The 12,069-nt window shown below is 41.2% G+C and overlaps 1 protein-coding gene across 1 annotated transcript in view; it reads right to left on the bottom strand.

The window, feature by feature from the left end:
- BEGAIN (brain-enriched guanylate kinase-associated) overlaps positions 1 to 12,069 on the bottom strand; it is a 103,938-nt gene that overhangs the window by 61,105 nt on the left and 30,764 nt on the right. The window lies entirely within an intron of this gene.

The raw sequence follows: 12,069 nt of genomic DNA on the forward strand, positions 1-12,069 counted from the left end.
AGAAAATTTTGTCCTATTTGATTGAATTTCCACTGGCCATAGATCTCCTAGAGATGTTATCACTCAGCATTTCACCCACAGAATGGTAATCAATCAATATCATAGTGATTTCAAAGTTATGGCTCTTTCCCATTTTCCCACTTATTTGGGAGCAAAGACTTCCCAGACTCAGGTGTGATCCCTAATTTTTCACAGTTCCTTCACTCATGAAGAGCTTATGCCCTTCTTGTAAGCTAGCTTCAGTTAAAGTCTTTGATAAAACAAAGCACTAGGCACAGAATTTGGAAAAAGGAAATTTTTCACTCTGTTGTTTTCTCTTTATTTAGAGATGACGTAAGATAGCATAAAGCCAGGAGATCCAACCAAAATTTTTTATCATGAAGGTCAAAGCGCCATCTGCATCCAAATAATCCCTCTGGATTTGCAGCGATGAACCTGGGAATCTTTCCCTTGTTTTACTGAAGCTCAACTGCGTGACTCCAGGTAGACCAGTCTGCACTTGCCTCAAGTCTTATCTGCACAACAAAGATCTTTTATCCTTGTCTATTTAGTTTGTAAGCTCCTCAGTCTTCTAGCACGTTTGCCAGTTGCATAGGAGGACAGGGTTCCAGTCAGAGCTGGTATGTCTGGAGGTGACTGTAACTTCGTTCAAATACTGCAACCTCAGTATTGAGCTGATCTCTTGGCTTCAGGTGGGACTTCTGAGGCGCTACAGAATTGGAGTCTGCCATCATCTAGAGGCAAAATTGCTACCACGTAATGCATTGTGAATTGCTTTGCTTGTTTTTAATCATACGATAAAAATAATTCTTCATAAAAGAATGGCAAATCTTGATTCCCTTTGATGCCAAGTAAGTACTGCCATCAACTTCAGTGGAATAATATTTTTGGGTCTTTAATTAGACAAGAGAGTTGGGAACAACATGCCATTCTTCAAGAAACACTTATCTGAGCTGTCTTCAGTGAGACTGCCTTCTCCTCTACAAACTGCGATAGGAGCTTCAGAAAGTTAATGCAAAAGCTTTACAATTGCTGCTTACTTGATCCATGCGGCTTATTGCTCGGAAACAGTCTCATGTTTTGCCAACACGGTGCTCTATTTCAATTACACATATTGCGTGGTTGCGGTTATACTTAGATTACCACTTGTAGTTATATTCTCTTAAAATAATATATTCTAATTCAGACATTTAATGCAGCTCCAGTTAATGCAATCATTTAGTTGTTGTATTTCACTTGGTGAATAAAACCCCCAAATTATCTAGGCAAATGAGAATCTGAACCCGTGCTGCTCATTTCTGCATGTCCTCATTTATGATGTTGCCACATCACACCATCTTTCACTTGCTCTGCTTCTTGCTACTCTTCTGCTCGTCATGGGAAAGAAGAGTGGTCAGTTTTCCTTCACATAGCCTGGCAACTTGGATTTTCTTCTGTGAAGTGGAAGTTACAGTGTCAGAAAAACCTGATCTCCTTCTGTGACAAGGGGACCCGCTTAGTGGATGAGGGAAGAGCTATGCATGTTATCTATTAGGATTTTAGCAAAGCTTTTGACACTGTTTCCCACAGCATTCTCCTGGAGAAACCGACTGCTCATGGCCTGGACAGGTGTACTCTTCGCTGGGTAAAAAACTGGCTGAATGGCTATGCCCAGAGCGTGGTGGCGAATGGAGTTAAATCCAGTTGGTGTCTAGTCACAAGTGGTGTCCCCCAGGGCTCGGTGCTGGGAACAGCTCTCTTTAATATCTTTATCAACAATCTGGATGAGTTTAGAGTGAAAAGAGATTTGACCTCAAGTCTTCTGTGGCTCTAAAAACCAAACCACTAGGATTTGTACATATGGTATGCAGTTGGTCCTCCAGCTATGGTTTTGGATAAAAACTCCCAGGCTGCTGCTCTGTGCTGGGCAAGTGCAGTTAATGCAAGTTAAGCCACATCAGGGGAGGTTACAATGTCCTGCAGCACTGGGGAGATATGGCCACAGGCAGAGTTTGACTTCTGGGAGGAAGGGGGGCTGTAGGGATACAAATATAATAGGAATGCCAGGGATGTTTAAGTCAGTAATAGATGGAGACTGCTTAAAAAAAAGAGGAAAAAGAGGAAAGTTAATGGCCTCCAATAACTTTCCGTTCTGCTTCCTCATGTAGGCACTTTCTTGCTCTGGGTCTGTTGTGTTAAGTGTAGGTAGGAGCATAGCTCCTGACTCCTCAAAGGAAGCTGCTTCTGCATATACCTGTGTGCCTAGACCTGTCTATGTGGTGAAATTTGGGGTTCAAAATATGAGTTCTGGGTAAATCTTGATCCTCAGGTGGAAAGCGATGATGGTCTGAGCTGCCAAAATGTGCTTTGGGATTCAGGTCTGGACAGCTTGGCAGGTTTTGGCAGCATGAAGCTTGTGCTAGGGCCCCAGTTCAGCAAAATTTTGAAGGATAAACTTAACTTCAAGCTCACCATTTTCTTCCCTTGAAGTCCACCTTGAAATGTTTGTATTCTTGAATTCTTTGCTTTCAGAATGGGATTATTCATTTCATTAAATTCAAGCCTATTCTAACGAACCTTACTGAAACAGACTACATACATACACTCTTTCACATAACACTTTGGGTAGTAAAGCATAGCTGTAACTTTGTAAAAAATTAGAAAAAAAAAGGGTGGTTAAAGCATAAGTTAGGCAACTTCAAAGAGCAAAGTTACTCTCATTCAGCAAACAATATTTCTGAAAAAAATCTAATGATTTCCACCCGAGCTGAAAGATCCTGAAACCCTCCCAAACCCAGCAGAACTCCTGCTCAGGGTGTACTTCGATTCATCGGATACACACAAAACTGGCTGGCTGCATTTAAGAGGAATTACTATTTTTAGACAGGAACAGTAACACCTGGTTTATGATGGGACTATTTAAGCTGTAGTAGTAGGTACAAACCAGTGAATCATTAGTAAAATACAGGTTATTAGACAGAAAGGTAAAAATTTTAGAAACAAAGAAATTATGTTCTGACAAGAATATTATGAATGGAAGGAAACATAGCCACGTTTATGGGAAATAAAGGAAGAAAGGAAGAAAAGAGAGGAAGAGAGAGAGAAAAAGAAAGAAAGAAAGAAAGAAAGAGAGAAAGAAAGAAAGAAAGAAAGAAAGAAAAGGAAAATAGGAAAGATAGAAGGAAAGAAGGAAAGAAGGAAAGAAGGAAAGAAGAAAAGAAGAAAAGAAGGAAAGAAGGAAAGAAAGAAAAGACTGTAACTGGGAAAGCGCTTAACTATCTGCTTTGATAACCTTATTGAGCCAAGCAAGTTCTGAAAATAGCTAACTTTAAGCAATGACACAATGAAACTTACCCTTATGACTGGCACAAATAGGGAAATTTTCCTGAATCCGGGACTGAAACCATTGAATGGATACTAATAGCTGTAACACTGAGAGTGGATTTCCCAGCATTCCCAGAATGGTTTCAATTTCTGCAGGACTTGAGCTTTATCTAGGTACGTTACTGGTTTAAGGTAAAGCCTGTTGTTTTTTCTTGCTTGCAGTTTTATATGAACAAACACCCAAGAAGCAAAGGCATGGCAAGTGAGAGAAACAGTAGAAAGAAGAACATACAATGTGTCAGATTTAGTATCTCTAATAGCAGGATCAGAGGCTCAATTTTTATTTTATACAAATCTAAAGTATTTCATGAGCTTTTTAATCTCTTGCATTTCTCACAAAACTGATAGTCTTCCTCTGACAGCCTTCCCCTTATGCTGCATTGTGTACTTTCTTATTCTGGAAGTCTGGGCTTTTCATAAGGAGTGCTTAATTTTGTTATGTACGCTTGTAAATTTGGTACTGATAATTTAGACAGGGTTGAAAAGAGGGGGGGAAAAAAAAAGTAGAAATATGGAGACATGAAGTCAAACACTTAACATTTTCCCTTTTCTCCAGAACAACCAACTCCACAAACTAGATGCATTTTGTTTCAGCTTGTCACACACCATTTAATTACAAAACTTTACCACACAATTTTTGTAATGTTGGTAAAGGAATATATTTTATTTCATAATTTATTTTCTATGGCTAGTTGGCCCTTATGGTTCTTTATTATGTACATAATGTATTTATTATGTATATAATAAAGAATATATATTTTCAGCAAATACATATTTATATATATATTCATTGTTTATTTAAAAACTAAGAAAATAATTCAATGGATAAAGTAGAGCCAGGAGAAAGGAGAGGACTTACTTGTCCTTATAAAAAGGAGTCTTGGGAAATCTGGTATTATTAGGTCTTAGAAAACACCAATCCTATACTCCATGGATTTCCTGAATTTCTGACAGCCGGGAGGCATTACAGGACAGGATCCAAAATCCTGTAGATGAGGACCTTTTGCATAAGTGGTTCTCTATTTCTTCTAATGATCTCCAAAGTCCTGCTTCTGTGACAACCAGTGGTTTGCGAGTCATTACCTATTTTGCTTCATTAAAGTATTTCTCTAAAAACAAGGACGGTAAGTACAATTTTAAATATTTAGACTGGTGACAGAATACTTCTCAAGGGAAGCTGCTATAAAGGTTATTAAAAACAGGTCTTCAGAGTTTCCAAAGTAGTATATTCAGCAATTAGCTCTGTTTATGCTCATTGAAAATATAAAATAGATACGAAAACATATATTTGTGCCCTCAAACATTGTAATGCTGCCAGTAATTGCTAGGTTTGAATTTTGGAGTTGCTTCTTGCTGGGGAATTTGAAGCTTTCTTCCCTCAGGCAGGGCTCCTACAGAGAGACGCCAAGCCTCACTGCTGAATCCCCTTGCTGGAGTTGATCCTCAGCAGCAATTCAGAGGCTCTTCAGGGAAGATATTACCAGGTGGGAGTTAGCACTAGTCAGGCTCTACATTTAGTGAAAAGAGGTCTGTTTTACAGAAGAAAGATGAGAAGGTGGTGCAGGCAAGTTCAACTACCACCAAATTCTCCAGGCACTTTCCTGCTGTTAAAATTTTGCCACCTCGGCTTGCACAAGAGTTGAAGCAAAGAGATGTCTGCATACCTGGTGTCACCTCTCCCCCTCCAATAGACCTTTGTCCACAAAAGGTGGTGAGTGGTCAAAAGGTATATATTTTTTTCTAGACATTCCCGCCAGCCTGGACATTAAGCTGAGCATTGGTGTGACTCCACACAGCTTCGGCCCCAGGGAAGTGTGCGCAGGTCGATGAGCAGAATGGAGAAGGACAATGTGTGCCTATCTCAGCCTGCAGCCGCTGGTCAGGATTCATCTGCAGAGCTGGCTGGAGAAGCTCCAGGTGAACATATTTCTACTGGACTATTTCAGGCAAAGCTAAGATGCCGCGTGGTGACGGCTCTATTCTGAGGAAGGTGTGCTGGAGAACAAGCAGGTTTTCATTGTACCTGTCTGATCTTCTGCCAACTCATCTGCCTGGCAGATGGCTTGATGACAGAGGAGTGCTGGCATGCAAAGTCGTGGCTGTTCATCTGCCTGGAGGCTGGAGCATTTCTAGAGCTTGTTACCCTCAGACAGCCCACAGAGAGGATGCTCCCTGAGCTGGTACTCACTAAAAGTCAACATCTATGGGTCTGCCCCATTGGTAGAGTGTCCTGAAAACCCCGTGTCTCCACCTGGCTGGTCAAACTGCTTCAGCAGCACTTTCACATCTGCCTGCCACCCCAGGCTTTGCTTTGTAGATGTTTCTGCAACATTGTTTAAAACCAGAGCAAACCCATTTTTTGAGCTATTGAAATTCTCCCTGAATGGACTGATTACATTGCTTCACACAACTCTAGGAGCGAGTAAAACAAAATATGATTAATGGTGTTAGGAAGGAAATTAGCAGTGAAAGGAATGCTAAACGAGGGCAAGATAGATGCCCACGTCAAATATACCAAAAAAACTTATTGGAGGTTCTCATTTCTGGGTAGTGAAATAGAAGTTTTAGTGTAGCTGTGAAATCCTAAGTCAAATCAATTGTATTTTGTGGGTAAACATCCTATCTTGGGAGAAGGAATGTGTAAGTAGGAGCTAACCTGGTCTGGGGTTTGGGGCTCTGAGTCTTGTACCTGGCTTTGCCAAATGTGCCTGGTGTTATGCAGGTTGAGCGAGTTAAGGCAAGACTGACCTGACCAGACGCAAATGTTAATACTGCTGGTCAGCTCTGGCTCCTGTTCTTAGTTGGTCATGATGAGCAGGCACTATCGGGATGAGATTAATCTGACCTATTTTAGAAGCCTACTTTTAGATGAAGTGACGCAAATCTGGAAGTACCCATTTCCGTTGATTACAAAGGGAATATAGTCAAGTAGCTCAGATGTAGACAACCGCATCTCATCAGATAACTCGCCCTCTTCCTGACTCAGTACTGTGTGTATGAGATGAGGTAATAGTATTCCCTTTCTTGTTTGCTTAGAGTGTGTGGAGGCCCACAAAAAAGAACGGCTAAGTGCTTTTAAAGTGTTTATCAGATCTCTTTCATGTCTGAGATGTGTCACATTCTAAAAAAGGGCTTCATACGATCAGGAATTTGGGAGCGCTGATGGAGATTTAAAAAATATTCTGGAACAGAATTTCAAAAAGCATCTTTTCTTCTGCCACTCTGTGGATTTCTATCTAGGGAAAAGTCAAATACAACCCTGCACAGGTGCCTGCTGTGGAGGAGTCTAAAGAGCAGGAGAGGGTATCTGGGAAAGGCCAAGGGATTTCCTGTAAGCCCAGCCATGATGTGCCAACTTAGACCACTGATGACCGCCAGGAGCAGTGACGTGGTGGGCAGCCAGAGAGCCTGGTCCCAGTTTGCATGCTTGCTTTTCTGGAAGCTCCTGCCCAACAGTGTGAGGCTGCTGGGGACCACTGCAAAGACATGGCCTGTTTGGCTCAAGGAGAGAAAGCAGCCACATTCCTGGTTTTGTTTCTGATCTTGAATGGAGTCTATGATCACAGAGACAAGGGCAGTCAACCAGGCAGGAGGCAAGGCCCTGGGGGACTTCTTGATGTGTAGCTCACATCCAGGGAGCAGCAAGCTGGGGACAGAGAGCTCTGGGTACGTTCACAGCTAGCAGAGATGCCAGCAGGTCCTCAGTGCCACTCTGTTTCTACTCAATGGAGCTGGACTTAATCTTGGGGCTACCAGGGAATTTTGGCTTCAGTAGCACCTGCTGACCCATGACTGGTGGTCTGCATTACCCAGGACCTTTTATTCCAGCACTGCTCTGCTGCTGGTCACAGGGCACAGCTCTGGCAGATCTGCCTGCCGCCCAGGGTGGACATGCCGCAAGAAATGCACCCCAACCTTGACCTAGGAGGAATAGCTTTGAGATGACAGTTGTGTCATTGAATCTGACCCCCCAACAATGTTTTTTTTAGATTTGTAGTTGCTGGGAAATGAAGTCCAAGCATTTTACAAGTGTTTTCTAGATTAATGAAAGATCTTTAATGAAGCAGTAATTGGATTTCTATGTTAATCAAGTTTTGATTATGTGTTACATGCTCAGGGTCACTGTTTCAAAATGGTAATGCTAAAACTATCATCCTTGTCTGCAGTTTTTCCGGCTGACCTTGCGCTTGCTCCATCTGATTAGGGGGGGATGGGATCAAATGACAAAGTCTAGGTCCAGATTCTGAGAACCGAACTGCAGACCTGAAATCAGTTTTACTGGGGAAATAGTTTACGTTGCTGCAGCTCAGACCCAGAGCCCAGTCCAAAAATCCCAATGCTCTTGTGTTCTTTATTCAGCAGCTTCATTAGTACCCAAACAATTGCCTCGGCACATGTGTGTCCAAGGTCTACAGTAGGTATTTTCCTATAAATTCAGGCTCACACGCTCTTTTCAGCTCACCTATTTTTTTAACAAGTTTCCACCAAGGTCTGTCAGGTTTGTTTTCACTGTAGCGCATCCACCAAATTTCTCCATTACTTTCGAAGAAGTTTGTTATATATTTGAAACTTTGGAGTATGAACAGTTTGCCTGTCAAATTGCAAATTGCAGGCAGATCTTTCCTTCCTATAGATATATATACACACATATTCACACACATATATATATAGATAGATAGCTTTTGGAGGTGGGGTTGGTTGGTTTGTTTTTTTTTTTTCTTTTTTTCTTTTTTCTCACAAGTATTAAACCATTTGAATTTTCTTTCCAGTACTCATTTTCAAAATAAACAGCCTGAAGCTGGGTTTGGATTGTGAGAGGGAAGGCCTGTACATATGTTTCAGAACAAATGTGTGGGTGATCCAAATCTGGAGCTCAGTTTCCAGATGACTGATGGACACATAAAACAAGTAGCCGAGTCCTTTACTTAGGTTGCAGGCATTCTGGCAGAGTTTAAACTAGGGAAGAGGGATGCTTTATCAGAAACATTAAAGAGAGTTATTTGGAAGGGAGGTGGGGGTGAAAAAAACATGTTTAGCAGTTGAAGTCTGAAGTTCTGTGGGACAGATCCTTAGCATGAGAGCCTATTCACAGCACTTGGAGAGCTGATACAGCTATCTTAAAACAGAAATATTGCTGGATTTTGGAAGCTATCTTTTCTTCACTTAGGATGTGAGTACCTGACTGTTGCATAATTTCCACAATTAAAAATTCAGATCAGGCAAGTGGTATTATATGGTAAATGCGTCTAAACTGTGTTGGGTTTATTCGTAAGAGGTAGAAAGGAGAGATCTCACCTAAAAATAAAGCTGAATTATGTTTTGGTTATATTGACCTGACAGTCTATCATTGCAGAGGGGGTGACTTCTATAACAAGTGTCCAAAGCCCACAGACACTTCTATCCAACAAGAGCATTCAATACTAACCATAATATGGGGCAATTAAGATATGAAAATTCAGTTACATGTTGACATGCAAAAATAACATAGAGGACTAGCTGTCAGCGCTGGGTTGTTTTAAGTGAATGTCATTATTGTTGATGGAACATGTCATGATTTTGAAATACTCTCATAATAAAGACATACAAATTGTCCTTTATTTAAAGGTACTACCCATAACCTAAGGCTCTGAATGGATTGAATAGCAATATTGTGAATAAAATTACAGCTTTCAGAAATAGACAATAAAGGTGTTTTGATTATTTTAAATGAAGTTTCTTCAGCAGGCAATTCTGATTCCTCCAGCATGCTGAAAAGTGCAAAGGGTAAATGAAAATGAACAGTGAGAATCCAGACCTGCATGAAGGGATTGTGTTATTGTACAGAGCGCTAAGGAATCCAGGGTGCAGAGCAGCTCATGGAGAGGGAAGAACATGGACTTACAAACCGGGATGGGCACTGGCCACCAAGTGCATCTGCACTGGCCAGCCCAGTGCTGTGCTTGGTACTGGGCTGCATGGAGACTGAAGAGCTGAGCCAGCTCTCTGAGGGCTGATTTAATACTTCTGCTAACTTGGTTTGGATCTGACATCTTCAAAATACATTTCTTTTTCCAGTTAATGAGATGTCCACTTTTGCTTACGAGACACTTTTGAGGTTAAACACCTCAAAAAAAAGTGTAGTCAGGCCAGCTGTATGTGAGAAATTAATGCAGCGCACAGTGAAAAAGCAGTGCCCAAATTCAAAGGTGGTTAAAGCAGAAGGATCAGTGGAAGCAGCCAAAACTGTTACAATCTCTGCCTTCTTCCAGGCTGCCTCCTACTGCCTCTGTTACGATCCCCCTAAACTCTGTGGGGACTCACTGATTTCAGGTCCAGCAGGTAGACTCTTAGAGCCTGTGGTTTAAACACAAACTGTTCGGTTCAATAAGGGATCCTACAGAAGTTTGAATAAAGGCTATCCTTGTTCACTGCTCTTTTGGTGCATGAGAAAAAAAAACACATGCAATTTAAGGAGGAATAGATGTTTTCTGAATCATTGTCTAGAGGTAAGAAGAGTATGCTGATTTTCTCATAATAATGGAAGACTCTGCTCATGTTCATGCCCCGCTCCAAAATGTCTGCGTTGTCCAAATGTTGCCTTGTGCTCTGGACAGCATCTGAAATGACTCAGCTGCTGAAGCTGTGAGAGAAGGGAGTTAAATTCTGGCATCACAAACTTCAGCCAGCATTTGTCCAAGAGAGCAGAGACATAACCACCCTGACCATTCCTAGGGATGAAGGGATCTTCACATTGCTTGCTGCCCAGACTCTGCTCTTGACATGTCCCTGGAAGAAGGTTCGCCTCTGTAAGAGCTGCTAATTTTTGGCTTTCCAGAGGCCAATATGTTTGCATAAAACTGTTGGCTAGAAAAAAATTATGAGTTAAAGTGTAGAGTTGCAGGGCACGAAAGATAAGAAAAGCAGGAGAAAAGGCTGACTGAAACAAACTTCTTGCTGTAACAAAGGCTATTGGGGGGGCTGCCTCTCACAGAAAGTGATTTGAAGTTGTTGAACAGACGTCGCCTGCTTTTTAATGTCTGGCAGAGTCCTAGCAGTCTGCACTGCATCTCACTAGGGAATCCAGGCAACTGAGCAGTGATGAGAAAGGAGAAAAAAAAAAGAATGAGGTATTGAGAAATAGAGGTAGCAAAATTAGAGGTAGACTTCAATTTATGATTTGGAAGCCAAAGAGAGCTCTCCAGGTGATTGAGCAAGCTGCCTTTGGTAGCAGCAGCTCTCCATACAGCTTCGAGTGACCAGCTTCTAGATTGCTTTGGTTTGTAGTCACGAATAAGCACTCCCCCTGGAAATTACTGAAAACAGCCTACCACATCAGCTCACAGGCTTATAAAGTTATATTTTAATTGTGTTATTAAACCTTTCTCACTTTTGCTTTTGTCTGTTTACCTTCCTGATTCATCTGGATCAAGCTGTGCCGGAATGGGAATGTGGTTCCTCCTGAATTGTGCTGTTTATTTGTAATAGGATGTGTAATGAGAATGGGTAAAACCCACTGCCCAGAAGCAAGCTGAAATTTATCTTACTCGTTCTATTAAAGGACTGATGTTGGAGGGAGAGGAGGGTAGTGCTATAGAAATGTACTTTAGTAGTAGAAAAAGAATTTTGTTTCCATTTCATTTGGTATAAAGCATCCAGACATAGGTTGATGGACAGAAGTTATCATCTCTGTTCTCACCTTAGCTATTTCCTTCCTTTCCCAATCCTTTTCTCTTTCCTCTGATTTGAAATTCATCTTTGTATGGCTCAAGGGACTCATTTTGGTGGGCTATCTTAGCAGTTCCTATCAGAAAGGTTATGCTAAACAGTTGAAAAAATCAAATAAACTCTTTTGACTCCAGGACCAGTCAGACAGAATTACTACTGGGACTGGGACAGGAAGATCTGCAGATGCCACTGCTTTTTTCCTTTATAAGGAGTGACTATTGCCTTGTGTTGAGTAAATTACTGCATTTTCTTTTCAATTATATCTGGTCACAATTGCGTTCTGATTTGTGACAGAAGTCACAGAAGACAGAAGCTCACGTTGTATCTCTAACTTGAAACCATGGGTGCTCACCTTTAAAAAAATACAGATGCTTGACAGATATTGTTACTAAAGAATATAGGAGATAACGCTGCTATTGCTTCGAGTGAGACACAGCACTGACCCCTCAGGCACTTTCAGTAGTCATCGGTGCAGTTCTACCGCAGCCTGTTCTTTATCACTTAGTTCCCCCATCACACACAGCTGTATGACGTTACTAAGGGGACACGCCACAGAGGTGAGCTCCAGGGACTTTTTGGAAGGTTTTCTGGCAGTAGAATAGACCATTGATTTGTTAACACAAACAAACAAGTAAATTAAATCAATTAATAAATTGATTTAATATGTTAATTAAATAATACACCTAAGCCTGGACACACCCAAATTCTCAGCTATGCAGATGTAATTCAGATTCTGAGGGAAACTATTATTACACACAGACTCATGTATAAGGTGTTGAACAGGAACAATGGGGGCTACCGGCTGTTATCTGAATGGATTTATTTTGCCTGAATATTTCAAGATATTTTTAGTTTCCTACAATAACAAATAATCCTCAGCTCTTTGATCAATCTGATATTACAGCAAAAGAAGAGAAGGAAAAAAAGAGAAAGGAATTGCCATCTGTCATCTTTGGCTAATTATTTCAAGCCCTACCTTGTTTCATACACTGCAGCACACTA

Source organism: Charadrius vociferus, unplaced genomic scaffold (assembly GCF_000708025.1).
Source record: "Charadrius vociferus isolate BGI_N301 unplaced genomic scaffold, ASM70802v2 scaffold228, whole genome shotgun sequence".
Lineage (NCBI taxonomy): Eukaryota > Metazoa > Chordata > Aves > Charadriiformes > Charadriidae > Charadrius > Charadrius vociferus.